The sequence below is a fragment of the Peromyscus leucopus genome, chromosome 1 (assembly GCF_004664715.2).
Source record: "Peromyscus leucopus breed LL Stock chromosome 1, UCI_PerLeu_2.1, whole genome shotgun sequence".
NCBI classification, from domain to species: Eukaryota; Metazoa; Chordata; class Mammalia; order Rodentia; family Cricetidae; genus Peromyscus; species Peromyscus leucopus.
In genome coordinates this window covers 189,830,147-189,848,813 of record NC_051063.1, presented here as the reverse complement: position 1 = coordinate 189,848,813, position 18,667 = coordinate 189,830,147, and the positions used below count along the sequence as shown (strand labels likewise).

The 18,667-nt window shown below is 38.3% G+C and overlaps 1 pseudogene; it reads right to left on the bottom strand.

Moving 5' to 3' along the window:
* Nucleotides 1-2,014: 2,014 nt before the first annotated feature.
* LOC114687594 lies at nucleotides 2,015-18,232 on the bottom strand (annotated as a pseudogene).
* Nucleotides 18,233-18,667: the final 435 nt, after the last annotated feature.

Genomic DNA, 18,667 nt, shown 5'->3' with positions numbered 1-18,667 from the left:
TAGGGAAGTAGAAAACAGAACTCACTAAAACAACATAGAAAAAATCAATAAATTGATACATAAATGTTCTGCTGTGTTCATAGATCAATGTCTAGCCCAGTCAACACCAGATTCTTCCTCTGGTAACTACTGGAAGCATATGCAGAAAGAGACCCACAACCAAACATTAATTAGAGCAAAGGGAACCCTGGAGAAAAGAAGGCAGAAGGATTATAGGAAGCAGAGGTGTCAAGGAAAGCAGGAAAACATGTTCCACAGAACTACCCAAGCAGGGCTTATAGGGGCTCACAACAACTGAAGCAGAAATTATGGTGACTGCATGGGTCTGTGCTAAGTCTTCAGACTACATGCAGTAGTTATTTAGCTTGTGGAGTTTGTGGTACTCTTAACAGTGAAAGATAGGTGTCTTTGAAAATATTGTCTCCTCATGAGACATTTTGCTTCCTATTAAGTTGCTTCATCCAGCCTTGACATGAGGGATTTTTCCTAGTTTTATTGTCACTTGTTATGCTGTTTGCTTGACCTCCTTGGGAGGCCTGCCCATTTATGAAATAAAAGGTGACTCCATGGATCTAATGAAGAGTATAGGCATGTAGTGGGTAGAACAGGATGGAGTGGAGGAAGGGGAAGCTGTGGTCAGGATGTGAGAATAATAATGACTGAAACAGAAATCCTAGAAAACAAAACAAAACAAAAAACCAGGAAGTAAATAAAACAGTTCAAGACCTTAAAATTGAAATGAAATCAATAAAATAATTGACCAAAAATGAAATAATTCTGAAAATATAAAAACATTTTGGAATTCAAGCAGCAACAATACAGACAAAATTCACTATCATTGCAGACAATTCCAACTGAAGTTTTCATATGTCTTCAGAGAAAAATATTCAGCTTCATAGGGGAAAACCACAATAAAAAATACAGAATTGCTGAAATAATTATAAAAAATTAATTAAAAATTTAGAAGTTTGACCATTACTGATTTCAATTTGACAAAAAGCTGCAGTAATAAAAACAGCATAGTATTAAAATAAAAAGGGACAAATTCATCACTGGAATCTAATTGACATCCTAGATATAAATTCACACATCCATGTACACCTGATTTTGATAATAAGATACAAAAAAATGAGGAATTTTCAACAAATATCTACATGTAGAAGACATCCTGTATGAAGTGCCTTATATAAAAGCAGATACCCTGAGCATAGTAGAAAAGAAAGTGAGAAAGAACTTTGAAGTCATTGCAATTGGACAAGAATTTCTGAATAGAACACCATTAATGCACACTGTGAGACCAGCAACTAACAAACAGGGCCTCATGAAGAAGAGAAGCTCCTCTAAGGCAAAGGACACTCTCCTTGAGACAAAGCAGCAGCCTAAGGAATGGAAAGAAGGCTTTTACCATCCAAACACCTGATAGAGGACTTATATCCATAATACATGAAGAACTCAAAAGACTAGGTATAAAAAAACCAAATAATTCAATTTTCAAATGCAATAGGTATCTAATCACAGAATTCACTAAAGAGGAAACTCAAATTGCTGAGAAAAACTTAAAGAAATGTAATTTTTGTCTTGTCTTACTATATAATATTTTGGCATCTTTGGTTTTTTCTTTTGGAGTCCTTCTCTTTTTGGACATTTTAATAGAGGCATGGTGGATGTGTGTGAGAACAACACACTGGGTTTAGTCTCACCATGTGTTATCAAAGTCTCACATTCACTCAGACATCAAAAGAAGAACACAGTTTTTTAGATAAATTATTGTATATTAGAGAAAGAAGAGATCTTGAACAGTGGAATGTTGTCTAATAGCCAGGTCTTGTGGAATAAGTGGTTGATTGGAATTTTATAAGAAACAATGTGGAGAAAAACAGTATTCATGACAATTCAAGGCATCATCATTAGAAGAATGGTTGAGAGTCACAAGCTAATGCATGTTGTATTGTATCCTAAGACATGGTTCTGTACCAATATTAAAATTGTCCGTTTCAATTAAGGAAATGTCACTTCAGAAGGATGTTTTCTCCTTTAAGTTTTGAAGAGAATTTCTCCTGGTCTTAACAAAATTATGTAGCACTTAGGGAAAAAGATGCATCCCAGCAGGGCAACACTGGAGGCCAGGATGGAGAAGACTTCCACAGTCACCATGACCTTACCCTTTGTGCTGTGATAGGGAGAAAAGTGACCCATATACTTCAGAACAGCATCATGCTGAAAGTCAGCAACTTGGCTTCCTTGAATTTGTCAGGGAGATTCCTGGCCAAGAAAGCCACAAAGTAGCTCAACGAGGCAAGGGATCCATGCTATTCCAAGACACAGTAAAATGCAGTAACTGAGACCTTTTTGCACACATTGATGATTTGGCCATGCACAGAGTGTGCATCAGTTTCAATAGAGGGAGGAGAAAATCCCAGCCAGATTGCAGACAGAATAGTTTGGATGAGGATACATATGGCAATGATATAGGTGGGAGCCCCTGAAGTCAGGTAGAATCTCAGTTTTCTTCCAAGGGCTGTGACTTTGAAAGCCAGAACAACAGTAACTGTTTTGGCCAACACATTGGAAACAGCTCCAGTGAATACAACTCCAAATGTGATTTGATGCACTACACAGGTAGCTGAGTTGGGTTGGCCAATTAAGAGCAAGGGGCACAAGAAACAAAACATGAGTGAGATGAGCAACATGTAACTCAGATTCTGGTTGTTGGCCTTCACAATGGGAGTGTCATGTTGCTTGACAAAGACCCCCAAAATCAGAACTGTGAATGCGGAGAACCACAAGGCCATTAAGGCAAGAGCCATCCCCAAGGGATCTTCGTAGTTCAGAAAGATCACTGCTTTGTGAATGCACTGGTCCTGCTCTCTGTTGGCATACTGGTCCTCTGGACACCTCACACATTTATCTACATCTGTTGGAGAGAGAAATGTATGATTAGTGCATGACAGGACATTTCAATTAAGTGTGTTGAAGAAGCATTGCAATATCTGCATTTGTTTCTGAGGATGTAGTTGATGGACATTGCTGCATAGCAATGCTTCCATTTCAAACTACTCATTCATCATCTTTATGAGGAATGAAATCAAACAATCATTATGTTTTCTCTTTAACTGAGTGTTGATGATGCCATTTGCTATATTATCAGAAAGCACAGTTATTTTAAGTACATTCTGAATACCATAATGAAAGGACTTAAACTGGTGAATTGAGAGAGGGTAAAATCATTAACCATTATTTTGCACAGAGTTTATTATAAAGTATCAGTTCCCGTGGTTGTAGTGCCTCCTGATGTCTTTCTGTGTGTTTTATGACCACTGTTCCTGTAATTGATGGAGACTGTGTTTCCTATTTGGACATGTACTGTGAAATGCTTTCTACTTTCAAATTACCAGCCCAAACCCATTGACATAGAAGAAATGCTATACAGAATCAGTAGGGACCCATGGAGTCTGCACAAGTAAAGACCAAGTTCTCAACACAAAGTATATTATTTGCACTAGAGGACTATGACCAGAGAATAGGAGGTAAAAACATGAGACAGAAAATGAAGGAGATGGGTAAATCAACAAGAGAGAGGGGCAAAGGTGTAGCTAGAGTTTTCCTGCCTTGCCCACAGTCAGGACAAATCTTTGTCACCCGCCAGTCCCACAGCCGCTCAGACCCAACCAAGTAAATACAGAGACTTATATTGCATACAAACTGTATGGCCGTGGCAGGCTTCTTGCTAACTGTTCTTATAGCTTAAATTAATCCATTTCCATAAGTCTATACCTTGCCATGTGGCTGGTGGCTTACTGGCGTCTTCACATGCTGCTGGTCATGGCGGCTGCAGTGTCTCTCTGCCTCAGCCTTCCGCTTCCCAGAATTCTCCTCTCTCCTTGTCCCACCTACTTCCTGCCTGGTCACTGGCCAACCAGTGTTTTATTTATTGACCAATCAGAGCAATTTGACATACAGACCGTCCCACAGCACTTCCCCTTTCTTTTTTTTAAAAGGAAGGTTTTAACTTTTACACATCTCCAAAGTCAGCTTGGTATATTTGGGAATTTGGACGTAGCTTCTCTTACTACTTCCTGCTGGAGGGGGGCGCTGTATCTTATGGGGACACAAAGAAAATTTTAGGATCATGGAGTAGTCCATGAGACCGTATTGTCTGAGCCAGTTGCCTTGAAACGATTCTGGATGTTGGATCATCTGGGCCATGGTGTCATCAGAGACCTTTCAGGTGGTCTTGGCTGGTCAAACCTGATGTATCTTAATCTGGAACAAATCCATAGCCTCTGGCTTTCTGTAGAAACAAAAACAGAGCCTCCTTTCCAAAGCAACATATCCTTATATCCAAATTTTGAAGTCAAGGTACCTTTAAAATACACATTTTTGCATAACTCAACAGCTTTTGCAATCAAATGTTTTTCTTCAGTTACAAATATCAAAGAGAACATAATCCAGATTCTCTGTGTGGTAGCCATCTTTACATGGCTTATTTTTTATATTACCTTGAGCCTATTGCTTAAACTGCAGCCTTTTAAGCCTGAAACGGCGCTGCGGCTGCTGGCTCCGCCCACTTCAGCTTCCCAACATGGCGGTGGTACGTTTTCCACCAGCTCTGGGAGCCATCCTGGGTCTATGCTTTTATCCAAGCAGTGTGTAGCCCAGAAACCTCTTTTTGTTTTGTACTAGCAAAGGCTAAATCCACCATGCAGCTTAATGTGCCACCTGCAGAGGCCTCATTCCCGCCATACTGCAGACCAAGCTCGCACGCTAGGAACCCACCGGTAGCTCAAACCGGCAGGCTGCCGCTCCTTTGAGAGAGACAATTAGGAAGCTGTTTTTAGCTCCATTTTAGAATCTTTTCTCAGGTTTTAGGTAGAAACTCTTGCCAACACGTTGGGCGCCATATGTTTTTGTGTTTGAGTCTCTTATCAGTTTTCTGCAGGAAATCATGGCCAGGCCTAACATCAACTGAAGTCTCCAGAAAGAAGATGGGGCCCCACAACAACAACAATTCCACGTGGACAATAATAATATCATTAAGCTGACAAACATAATCCACAGATCAGCTTTGAACTACAAGGTGCTCAGAGCAATTTTGAGATGACTAGCTGAGATGATCCAGTCTCAAAGACTACTTGAATAAGGACTTGAGATAAACCCTGAACTTTGGCATTATACACAGACTGGATAATGAAGGATATAGTTACCTCTCCTAGAATTTGACAATTAACCTAAATTTTTTCTTTCAGGATAAAGAAAACTTTGCCCATACCCAGCAGGAAGCAATTTTAAGAATACGACGCCCACATTCCCAAAGAGGTGGTGTGGGGCGGGTGGTTTTTTGGTCTTTTTAATGGGTTTTGGGTCTGGGATAATTTTCAGTATTTAGGGGGGTTGGTTACAAATTATTGTCAAGGGTTAGGAAAAAGGCTAAGCAAAGGAGTTTAGATTTAAGGTTCTTGTTTAAAAAAAAAGAAAGAAAGAAAAGAAAAAGACAATTACTAGTTTTAAATACTTTACATTGGATTGAATTGTTTTATATTGTATACAAATTTGAAACTGATATTGTTAGAAAATGCTATATGTATATTTCTAATTGTATTTATTCCATCCATTTAACAATGTAATGCAAATTTCTGATCCTTGAATGTTATTATTACCAACTATTAGGATATAAAGAAATGAAAGTTAGTAGTTAGACATTACAATAGAACTTGTAGTCATATTAGATATGTTTTAAAAATTGAGCAGAGATGTTTTAGACAGGTCATCTTCAAACCCTTCAGAGATCTACAGAATATGGCATTTAAAATGTTTTAATAACTTAGAAAATTTTTCTTTTTTGAGACATGTCGGCTCCTGGCAGTACCAATCTACTTTAGAGAAAATATGGGCATTGAAGAAACTGCATATGGAGTCAACTTTCATTCTGGCAAAAGTTAGCTACTGGACAACAAAAGTATCCTTGAATCAACAGGACAAAATGGACAGACAGATCACGAAACAAGGGACTACTGATTCTTGTCAAAACAAGTGTGGTTATGGCTTTATCAAAAGGCATCTTCTGAGGCCAGGACAATATGGCCCCATCCCTGAAGTGGCCTTCACATCCGGAAAAGGTACAGTGCCCTTTTCTTCGAAGGCAGCTTAACAGGCAGAGGGCCAATGGATTCTGTTGTACAATGGAACAGCAGCTGAAAGCTCATGCCTCTCAAAAGTAGACTGGCATTTAATAGAGGGATGTAGAGAAGAAGGAGATGCTGAGATGAAGCCATATATACACAGCCAAGAAGAATGGACAGCTGAATTTAAAAACTGTCAACAATTTCCAGAATTTAAAATCCTGAATCATGACAGGACACTAGTGGAATTCAGGTGTTTCTGGTACGTGGACTGCTCTCACCCAATGTGAGGTTGAACTGTTGACCTTGTGTACATCCTACTTCACAAATGAGTCTGTCAGATACACTAAGTCTATAGGCTGAAGATGATGCCCCAACACTGCGGAGAAACCTCAGGTGACTGCCCAGGCAGCTGGCTGTTTCTGTCAACTCACAAAATTTTTTGGAAGTTGCTTGCATGCACTTCCTGTTTTTATTTTTGTTAGCTAATATTATTCCCTTCTTGGGTCTCTGCCGGAGTTGAAGATTAGTTAGTTATGGTTGAAGATTAGTTAGTTATAGTTGAAAATTAATTAGGATAGAAAGTGCATTAGATACATCTTGGATTTACCAAAATAGGATAGATAATGGAATTATTTTCTCTGATTTGTCAAATACCTGTTTAGGTATTTATTACTTGTATATATTGTATATAGTTATTGTACTTTTGTATATAGTTTTTCTTTTGTTAGTTATAACCTTTTGCTTTCTTTTTCTTTTTATTAAAATAGAAAAGGGGAAATGTGGTGGTAATCTAATTGTACTGAATTATTATTTTGATTGTATGTTAATAAATAAAGTTGTCTGTGGGTCAGAGCTATTAGAGCCATAGCAAGAGTGTGGCTGTGGTGGCACATGCCTTTAATCCCATAAGATCTCTGTGTGTTCAGGGATATAGTCAGCATTGGAGACATATACCTTTAAGACCTAGGGGGCTGTACATTCAGACAGTGACGAGGCAGTCATGTGTTTGGGTTTACAACCAATGAGAAGGCAGAACAACAGACTATAAAAAAACGAACCGACAGGAAGTAGGTCTCTTTTCCCGAAGCTGGGACAGCAGGAGGAAGGGTGAGATTTTAGCTCTGAGCTCTGACCTCTCGGCTTTCTCTTTTATATTGTTTCTGTGTTTCTTATTTAATAAGATGGTTGGTTACATCTACACAAAGGTTTTTAGGACAGGGAGGACAAAGAACTGCCTCTGAATAGAGAGGACAGAGTTGTGGCCTTTAGGAAAATGGCAGTTTATGAAGGAAAAATGGGAACCCCATGTTAGGATGAAGTTTTTCATTTTGATTGGACATGTTAATTAGGAGATTCACAAGGGAGATTTTGCTGTTGAACTTCAATACTTTGGTAGCTTGACCTTGATGACCTCAGGAAAAGAAAGTGGCTAAATAAGGGAATAGACCCTGGTGGCTAGCTTTAGGAATGTAGCCCCAGTTAGGGTTTCTATTGCTGTAAAGAAAATCATAACCACAGTTGTCACACTGCAAGGGAATACAAACAGACCAAGCTATACATTTATTACCCACATGCACAGGAATTAGGTAAGTCCCATGAAGGCTCCCTAGCTATTGGTCTACATTCCCTAAGCTTACACTACTCTGGTCAGCTGTCTCTGTGGGTTGAACTGTCATGATCTTGAAACCACTTGCTCATATAATCCCTCCTCTATTCAATTGGAATCCCAGAGCTTGGCCCAGTGCTTGACTGTGCATCTAATCATCTTCCATAGTTACTAGATGAAGACTCTATGATACAATTAGGGAACTCACCATTATGATTATAGGAGAAGGCCAGTTCAGGTATCTTCTCTAGGAATCTCAGCTGGGCCCTTCTTGTAGAATCCTAGGTGTTTCTCTGGTACCAGGTTTCTCCCTATCCCCATAATGCCATAATTATCCCCTTTCTCAATATATATCCTCATTGCTGTCCCTCTCCATCCCTCCCCCAACTGGGCCACAGCAAAATCTCATGTTCCCATTGCTCAGTTTATCCAGGAGATTCCAGCAATTTCCCCTCCTAGGGTAATCCATGTGTCCCTCTTAGGGTCCTCCTTTTTAATTAGCTTCTCAGGGGCTGTTGAGTGTTATCATTTGCTTTCCATCTTATGTTCAGTTTATGAGTGAGCACATACCACGTTTCCGTATCTGGGTCTTGGTTAACTCACTCAGGAACTCAGGATGATGGCCCTCATCCAAAGAATGGATAAAGGAAATGTGATACATTTACATAATTACTCAGCAGCAAAAAACAATGACACCATGAAATTTTAAAGCAAGAGGATGTAACTAGAATAAATTATCACTGTCCAATTTTTTGCTTATTTCTTTTGATGGAGGGTCTGTATATGCAACCCTAGCTCACTTGGACTCACTAAGTAAAGTCCCCAAGCCTAGATTCATGGGATAACAAATCCTGAACATACAGAGGTTTTTAATATTTTAATTAATTAATTAATTAATTAATTTATTTTGCTTTTTTGAGACAAGATTTCTCTGTGTAGCTTTGTGCCTTTCCTGGAACACAAACTGTAATCCAGGTTGGCCTCGAACTCAGAGAGATCCGACTGACTCTGACTCCCGAGTGCTGGGATTTTTTTAATAAATACTTTTATTTTATACTTAATTTAATTTTACATATCAGCCAGGAATTCCCCTGTCTTTCCTCCTCTCATTCCCCAGCCTTCCTGCCCCCAATCTATCCCCTATTCCCACTTCCTCCAAGGCAAGGGCTTCCCTGGGGATTCAGCCAACTTTGTAGATTCAGTTGAGGCAATTCCAGAGAGTTCTATTATGATAGTTAGGCTATTCAGCCATCCGATCATCATAGGTCATTTAAGGCACTCTCTTGACCTTTGCCAGTAGTCTATAGTGATGTATCTTTGTGGATTTCTGGGGACCTCTCTAGCACTCTGCTTCTTCCTATTCCCATGTGGTCTTCATTTATCATCATATCTCTTTCCTTTTTCTCCCACTGTTTCTGATCCAGCTGGGACCTCCCATTCCCCTAAGCTCACTTTCCCCCTCCCTTGTCCTCCATTACTTCCCCTCACATCCAGTTTGCTCCTGTAGATCTCTTCCATTTCTCTGTCGCTGCATGATCCCTGTGTCTTTCTTAGGGTCCTCTTTACTAGGCAGCCTCCCTAGAGTTGTGAGTTGCAGTCTGGTTATTCTTTGCTTTACATCTAGTATCCACTTATGAGTGAGTACTTACCATGTTTGTCTTTCTGAGTCTGGGTTACCTCACTCAGGACAATTTTTTTCTAGATTCATCCATTTGACTGCAAACCTCATAATGTCATTGTTTTCTCTGCTGAGCAGTATTCCATTGTGTATCTGTACCACATTTTATTTATCCATTAATCAGTTGATGGGCATGTAGGTTTTTTCCAGGTTCTGGCTATTACAAATAATGCTGCTATGAACATAGTTAAACATGTGTCCTTGTGGTATGATTGAATATTCCTTGGGTATATGGCCAAGAGTGGTATAGCTGGGAGGATTGATATTAAGGGAGGTTGACTGCCAATTTTCTAAAAAAGCGCCATATTGATTTCCAAAGTGCCTGTACAAAATTGCATTCTCACCAACAGTGTAGGAGTATTCCCCTTGCTCCACATCCTCTCCAACAGAAGCTGTCTTCAGTATTTCTGATCTTAGCCATTCTGACAGGTGTAAGGTGGTATCATTCTGACTTGCATTTCCCTCATGATTAAAGATGTTGAACAATTCCTTAAGTGTCTTTCAGTCATTTGAGCTTCTTCTGATGAGAATTCTGTTTAGCTCTATAGCCCATTTTTAATTGGACTCTTGGATATTTTGATGTCTAAATTTTTGACTTCTTTATATATTCTGGATATCAACTCTCTGTCAGATGTGGGATTAGTGAAGATCTTTTCCCATTCTGTAGACTGTCATTTTGTCTTATTGCCTGTATCCTTTGCCCTACAAAAGCTTCTCAGTTTCAAGAGGTCCCATTTATTAATTGCTGCTCTCAGTGTCTGTGCTACTGGTGTTATATTTAGGAAGTGACCTCTGATGCCAATCAGTTCAAGACTAATTCCTACTTTCTCTTCTATCAAGTTTAGAGTTGCTGGATTAATGTTGAGGTCTTTGATCCACCTGGACTTAAGTTTTGTGCATGGTGAAAGATATGGATCTATCTGTAGTCTTCTATATGTTGACATCCAGTTATGCCAGCACCATTTGTTGAAGATGCTTTCTTTTTTCCATTGTACACTTTTGGCTTCTTTGTCATAAATCATATGTTCATAGGTGTGTGGATTGATGTCAGAGTCTTCAATTCGATATCATTGGTCCACATGTGGGTTTTTATCCCAATACCCAGCTGTTTTTATTACTTTATCTCTATAGTAGAGCCTGAAGTCAGGGATCATGATGCATCCAGAGGTTGTTTTATTGTACAGGATTGTTTCAGCTATCCTGTTTTTTTCCATATAAAGTTAACTATTGTTCTTTCCAGGTCTGTGAAGAATTGTGTTAAAATGTTGATGGGGATTGCATTGAATCTGTTGATTGCTTTTGGTAAGATTGCCATTTTTACTCTGTTAATCCTACCTGTCCATGAGCAAAGGAGATCTTTCCATTTTCTGACATCTTATTCAATTTCTTTCTTCAGGGACTTAAAGTTCTTTTCATACAGGTCTTACACTTGGTTATTTAGAGTTACACAAAGGTATTTTATATCATTTGTGGAAATTGTAAAGTATGATGTTTCTTTGATTTCTTTCTCAGTCCATTTGTCATTTTTATATAGGATGGCTGCTGTTTTTTTTTTTTAGTTAATCTTGTATCATGCTACATTACTGAAGGTGTTTATAAGCTGTGTGAATTCCTTGGTCTAATTTTAGGGGTCACTTATGTATAGTATAATGTCACTGCAAATAGTGAAAGCTTGACTTCTTCCTTTCCAATTTATATCTCCTTGATATCCTCATGTTGTATTTTTACTCTGACTAGAACTTCAAGTACTGTATTGAATAAGTATGAGGAGAGCTGACAGCCTTGTCTTGTTTCATTTTAGTGGAATCATTTTGAGTTATCTCCATTTACTTTGATGTTGGCTGTTGGCTTGATGGAAATTGCCTTTGTTATGTTTAGGTATGTTCCCTGTATTCCTGATCACTCCAAAACCTTTATCATAAAGGTGTGTTGGATTTTGTCAAAGGCCTTTTCTGCATCTAGTGAGATGATCATGTGTTTTTTTTTTCTTTCAGTTTGTTTATATGGTGTATTACATTGACAGGCTTTCATATGTTGAACCACCCTTGAATCTTTAGGAATGAAGCCTACTTGATCATGGTGGAAAATTGTTTTGATGGATTCTTGGAGTATGTTCGTCAAGATTTTATTGAGTATTTTTGCATCAATGTTCATGAGGGAGATAAATCAGTAGTTCCCTTTCTCTGCTGCATTTTGTTTGGCTTGGGAATCAGGATAATTGTAGCCTCATAGGAGGAGTTTGGCAACATTCCTTTTATTGCTACTGTGTGAAACAATTTAAAGAGTATTGGTATTATCTCTTCTTTAAAGATATGGTCGAATTCTGTACTGAAACAATCTGATCCTGGAATTTATTTTTGGTTGGGAGACTTAATGACTGCTTCTACTCTCTTAGGGGTTATTGGTCTATTTAAGTAGTTTAGCTCGTGTTGATTTCATTTAGGTATGTGGTACCTATCCAGAAAATTGTCCTTTTCTTGTAGATTAGTCCCTTATTTCTCTGTTAAGTTTTGATTTGTCAGATATATCCAGTAGTCAGGTGTTGAAATCTTCCAATATTAATGAGTAGGTTTTTATGTGTGATTTAAGCTTTAGCAATGTTTCTGTTACATATGTGGGAGCCCTTGTGTTTGGGGCATAAATGTTCAGAATTGAAACTTCATCTTGGTGGATCTTTCCTGTGATGAGTATGTAATGCCTCTCTTGATTTCTTTTGAATTATTTTAGTTTGAAGTCTATTTTGCTGAATATTAGGATGGCTACACAGCTTGCTTCTTAAGACCATTTGATTACAAAAACTTTTTCCAGCTATCTTGAGCTAGTGGTTATCTTGAAATTGAGGTGTGTTTCCTGTATGCAGCAGAAAGATGGGTCCTGTTTTCGTATCCATTCTGTTAACCTGTGTCTTTTTATAGGTGAATTAAATCCATTGACATTAAGGGATATTCATGACCAGTGATTGTTCATTCCTGTTATTTTTTGGTGGTAGTGTGTGTGTACTTCTCTTCTGTGGGGTTACTGTTGTGAGGTTATGTATTGCCTGTGTTTTTGAGGGTGTATCTGACTTCCTTAGGTAGGGATTTTCCTTCTAGTGCTTTCTGTAGGGCTGGGTTTGTGGATAGGTATTGTATAAATCTGGCTTTGTCTTCGAATGTCTTGTTCCTTCTGTCTATGATGATTGAAAGTTTTGCTGGGTATTTTAGGCTAGGTTGGCATCCGTGGTCTCTTAGTGTCTGCATTACATCTATCCCAGTATTTCTGGCTTTCAAAGTCTCCGTTGAGAAATCAGGTGTTATTCTGATGGGTTTGACTTTATAAGTCACTTGGCCATTTTCCTTTGCTGCTCTTAATATTCTTTCTTTATACTGTACATTTAGATTTTCATTATGATGTGGCAAAGAGTCTTTTTTAGGGACTTAAGTAGGTTTGCTGTTCTAAAGACTTCTTTTATCTTCATAGGTACTTCTTTCTTTAAGTTGGGAAAGTTTTCTTCTATGATCTTGTTGAATATATTTTCTGTGCCTTTGAGTTGGTATTTTTCTCCTTCCTCTATTCCTATTATTTGTAGGTTTGGTCTTTTCATGGTGTCCCAGATTCCTTGGACATTTTGTATTATGACTTTTTTGGCTTTGGTATTTTCTTTGAATAACAAATCTATTTCCTGTATTATATCCTCTACACCAGAGAGTCTCTCTTCCATCACTTGTATTCTGTTGGTTATGCTTGCATCTGTTTTTCCTGTTCCTTTACTCAGATTTTCTATTTCCAGCATTCCTTCTGTTTGTAGCTTCCTCATTGTTTCTATTTCCCTTTTCAGGTCTTGAATTGTTTCCCTCACCTGACTGTTTTTTTATGATTTTCTTGAAGGGAGTTATTGTTTTCTTCCAATTTTTTTATTTGTCTTTTCCTCTATTTCTTTATAGACTTCTTCCATTTTTTATTTCTTTTTCTCAATTTCTTTATTGATTTCTTCCACTTTTTTGTTATTCTCTTCCTCAATTTCATTTTTCATTTTTTCTTGAAAAGATCGTAGCATCTTCTTGATGCTATTCTTAATGTTGATTTCTTCCATTTCTTCAATATTGTGATGTTCAGATCTTGCTTTTGTAGTAGTGCTACATTCTGGCGATGCTGTATTGCTCTTTATGTTGTTGTGTGTACTTCTGCCTAGACATTGCCCATCTCTTCCCCTAATGGGTATAAGAGGTGCCTGTGTCTTATCAAGTTGCTGTTGGTATACTCTGTGCTTGTTTTGTCTGTGGCTCAGGGAGCCATCTTGGCCCTATCTTAGCTCCTGGTCTAATTGGAGCAGGCAGGTTCTGTGTCTGGGGGAGCATCTCTTGGGTCAACCCAAGCTAGTTGATTCTGTGGCTCTCTGATCCACTCTTGGTCTTATCAGGGCTCTTGTTCCAGTCAGATTTGACAGAATCTGTGTTTCTAGAAGACTCTCTTGGTCCAATGAGAGCTGACAGATTCTACTTCTCCAAAAGCTACCCTTGTTATAATGGGATCTGGCAGATTCCCTGTCTCCTGAGGTTACTCTTGGTCCAGTGCCATCTCTTTGTCCAATGCGAGCTCTCTCTAGGCCCAATGATACCTGGGGGTTGGTTTCCTCGCCTCAGGAAGTTGCTGGGGTCTCCAATGGATGGGTAAGGGGGAAGGGAGTGTAGATGCAGAGTCCACTGGGGTATCTTGGTGAGGTAATGTGTCCTAGGGGCAAGGCTCACTGGGTATGAACAGAGTCACTCAATCTAGGCCGAATGAGAGCTGTCAGAAAGTTTGAATTGGATAACTTAAAACCACCCACATCAGAATTCATTCCTATAATATACCTTAGGTTCATAGAAGTATACATCATTTATAAATTTTCAAAGCCAATAATACCTCCTCCTCACACAGATGAGGAAAATAAGCACACACTTGTTTGTTTGAGAGATCTATAAAGAGTTATTGGGACCAAGAAATGTTCTTCTATTGAGGAATATTTTTTACAGAACATACTTCAAAGCTGGAGAAATGGCTCAACTGTCTATAATAATTACTGTACCTATATAGGGTTCAAGTATGACTTTCAGCACCCACTGGGTGGCCCTGCACTGTGTGCACAACCCAGAGATTCAAGCCAATGTTTTGGTATCCATATGCACCTGGCATACCAGGGTTGCAGAGACCTTTATGTAGACAAGACATCAATACATATTTAGCAGAAAAAAGGAAAATAGAAAGAGAGAGACAGGAAAGAGAGAGAAAGAAAAAAGAAAGAAAGGAAGGAAGAAAGAAATAAAAAACAAAGTTATAATTCATAGGGTATCTAAATGGGCTATGAAATTGTTATCTTAATATTTGGTTAGCAATGTTGGCAATTTAGGACTTGTTGGTACAATGGCTTAAAACATTATATAATAATAATTAATGGTTTGCATGTGTTTACCTTACGCCTCCTTACATTTACCTTCAGTCTTTCAGCATCTATGACAATAGTTCAGCAGAAACAAGCACTGTGTAGTAATCAGAATGGTATCAAGAGGATATTGCACATTTTACTGGAAATAATATAGTACAGTGGTAACTATTAATTTTCTTTTTGTAATAAAAACAAGAAACATTTTGTGGAATGATTGAAAAATCATTGTATGCATGGTATGCATGTCTGAGAACCTCAAAGAATTAACAAAATGTCACATCAAAAACTGAAAAGAAGAAATATAAAGAAGGAGGCTAGAAAATGCTTCTTAATGTGACAATCTATTTCAGTGCATCAGTTACAAGGCAGCACAAATGGACCCACTTGACAGTGTTACTGCTGTATGACAGAAATAATTACAGTTTGGTCAGACACACCTGTCTACTTCCTATGGCACACTCTATCACGTCTTCATATAAATGGAGCTGTTGACCATGTGGAATATATGGACTAATCTCTCCTATCTTCACCTTGAGTCCAAATCCATTTGGGAAATTCCAAATCTGGAAAATGTCATACTCTGCCTGTAGGTTTTCTCTCTTGTTCATATTCACGTTTTCTCCAACAGGATTAGTGAAGTGAGTCTTCCTCAGAAAGGAGTGCAGCTGAAACAGAGGCAGCATTCTATAATGTATGTGCCCTTAACTAAAGTCAGAAAACATATACATATTTCATCTTAAAGGCAACATTATTAAAGGTGTCCCTGAGAGAAATATAATAAGAGAAATAGAAGCAAGTGGATAAATGTTTCATAACATTCCTAGAATTTAATTTATTTCAGTGGAAACTACCAAACAGAAATCCAGATATACGTGCAGACATAAAACTTTGGTAAGAAAAATGCATACACTCTCTCGTCTCTCTCTGTCTCTCTCTCTCTCTCTCTTTTCTCTCTCTCTCTCTCTCTCTCTCTCTCTCTCACACACACACACACACACACACACACACAGAGAGAGAGAGAGAGAGAGAGAGGGAGAGAGAGAGAGACTCACATCAATACAGACATACATATATAATACAGATACATACAATATACACACACGTGTATATGTCAGAAACACACATCAAAATACAGTCAGAAACAGACAGTTATACTAACCCAAACAGACACACAGAAACAGAAACCTGAAAACACAGAGGCTCACACACAAAGGCACACATTTATAAACACATAAACACGGGAGACATACACATATTGAGACACCCACACCGAGAAACATTGACATATACAAATTTATGCTCACAATAAAAGATTGACACACACACAGAAAAACAGATATTCATATGTGCAAGCAGATACACAAAACACGCAGTAGTGACATGCAGCTGAACTAAAAAACACACAGGAAAATATACATAAAACAAACACATACACAAAGACATTGACACAAGATAAATTTATGCTCAGTTCCACAGATAGATATGCAGATAGACAGATATATACATATACGAAGAAATGCAGATATACACACAGATACACAGAAAAAAAGAATCATTCCCCCATACTCAGTGAGAACCATTCATTCACACACATGGACACATGTATGTCCAGAAATAAATAAGAGCACCACTGTTACACAGTAATTCCTGTGTAATTACTCACAGTGTGCCAAAGAAGGTCACTAGAGCCTACACTAGGGCAGAATCAGTTGAGAACACTTGTGAAAACCATTTCATACACTGATTAACACATGTTTGACAATCGATGAACAAGGGCTCATCTTCTTATCATGGAGAGGACTAATGAGGAAGGACTGTTATATTTCCAGTAATAGAAGAAGTGAAATGATGTTCAGGCATTCTGTAATTATGTTACTGATACTCTTTGATAAATTGTGTCCTCCACTCCATTGCTTTGATATTAATATTTATATCAGACTCTAGATTTAATTCCTTGCCAGGAAATAATTTCAAAATATTCCTATTTGATTAAATATTTGCTCATTCCATGAATTGGGGCATCTGACAGACTCTTAAAGGCTATATTGATGACACATAATTTCATCCAATAGAAAAAACACTACCTTCAAGCAGTTACCATGGTGTTCATTCCCATTATACACATGTTGAAGAAGCATCTCATGGACAGCATGGACTGCAGTATACACAGCATTATACATGTCATAACGGTCATCACTAAAGTCCATGTCAATAGTCTGTCCCATTAGTCATTGTAATGAGGCATAGAATGAAAAATTCTTCAGTGTCTTACACTTAGAAGCTGAGACTTCACAGTTAAAGTTCATCCATCCCAACCTTGCAAGGTATTCATCTGTGTATTTCAGAGGGTTCAGTGTCTTGACAAAAGTTTTAAAACCAGAAATCTCAGAATAGTGGTGTGGAAAAGCTAGTGTCCCATGGGATGAGCCAATAGTAGAGTCTCTCTTACTTGTAGTGACATCCCACTGTGATGTGGTCAAAACTATTCTGTGTATACCCAGAGATTCCCACATTCTAAAGCTCACAGCTAGAGTACTGTCTATGTCACCATAAATGATAACTACATTTGCAGATGATGTTATGATTTGGTTATAATACACTTCAGCTCTTGACATGTATAAATGCATGTTGGCTGGGATCATGCCTACAAAGGCAAAGGTGACTATATATTTTTACATCTCAGTTCTCAAATGTGAGAGAAATTGGGTACCCTGGTCATTGTCAGAGATGGCCAGTCCTATCAAGTTCCAGTTGAAGTGAAGCATCAAAGAGACCATTGCCAGGGGTAGAGCTGTGTCCTTGAGGGCCATCTGATAGAGATAGGGAAATTTTTCATGATCACTCAAGATAGGATGGAAAGGTCCATAGTTAAGCTGAAGCATCTAGAACACAGGGAGCATTATGAGGTATCATGCACTTCTAAGAACTTGTAAACACACTTTCAGCAAAGAGTTCTATAAAAGCTTCTCACCTATGATTTTCCCTCATCTCAACTTCAAAAAAGGAAATGAAGCCACATCAAGTCTCAGAATAGTACTCTTGAACCACACAGTTTCACATAATTCCACACACTCTTCTTAGCATCTTGGTATTGTTCCAACAGAGTCACAATTTCTTGAAAACCCACACCACAAAAATCTCACCTGATGAGATAGGCAGGGGTTCAGAAATGTCCCAAACATCGCACATCTTTCCCAGTTTGGTCCTGTCAGCACCACTGTACAAGTAGGCTCTTCATTACACTCATAATTAGTGTAATAATCTTGATTTTCTGCAGCTAAAGGCATGAGACTGTATAATTTTGACACAGTCATACATCCACCCTCCAGCAATTGAAATACTAATGACATATTTGGCAAAAGATCAGGGTTCCTATTGACTTCACCCATGGATAAAGTTAAGGCCAATGGAAACTGGATGATTTCAGTTGGTGTTCTGTAAGAGGGTTTGATGGTTATTATGGACAGAAACACAAAAGTAATTCTTTGTACTCAATAGAAGGACAAAACTGGAAAGTATTCCCAAACAGACCCAAATACTGAATCAAATGTCCTGTGCTGTGAAGTTGAAATGAGGTAATAAGTTGGATGTGGCAATATTTTATTGTGTTGAAATGTAGTAATATTTTATTTGTATGTTAATAAATAAGATTTGACTGCAGATCAGAGGAAATAGCAAGCCATGTTAAGTAACCATAAAAGTCAGGCAGTGGTAGCACATGCCTTTATCTGATCACTTGGTAGGCACAGTCTGTCTGTATTCAAGGCCATATAGGGAACAGAACCAGGAATGGTAACACATGCCTTTAATCAAACTAACAGCCATACAGACCTGGAGATCTGAACAGACAGGCAGTG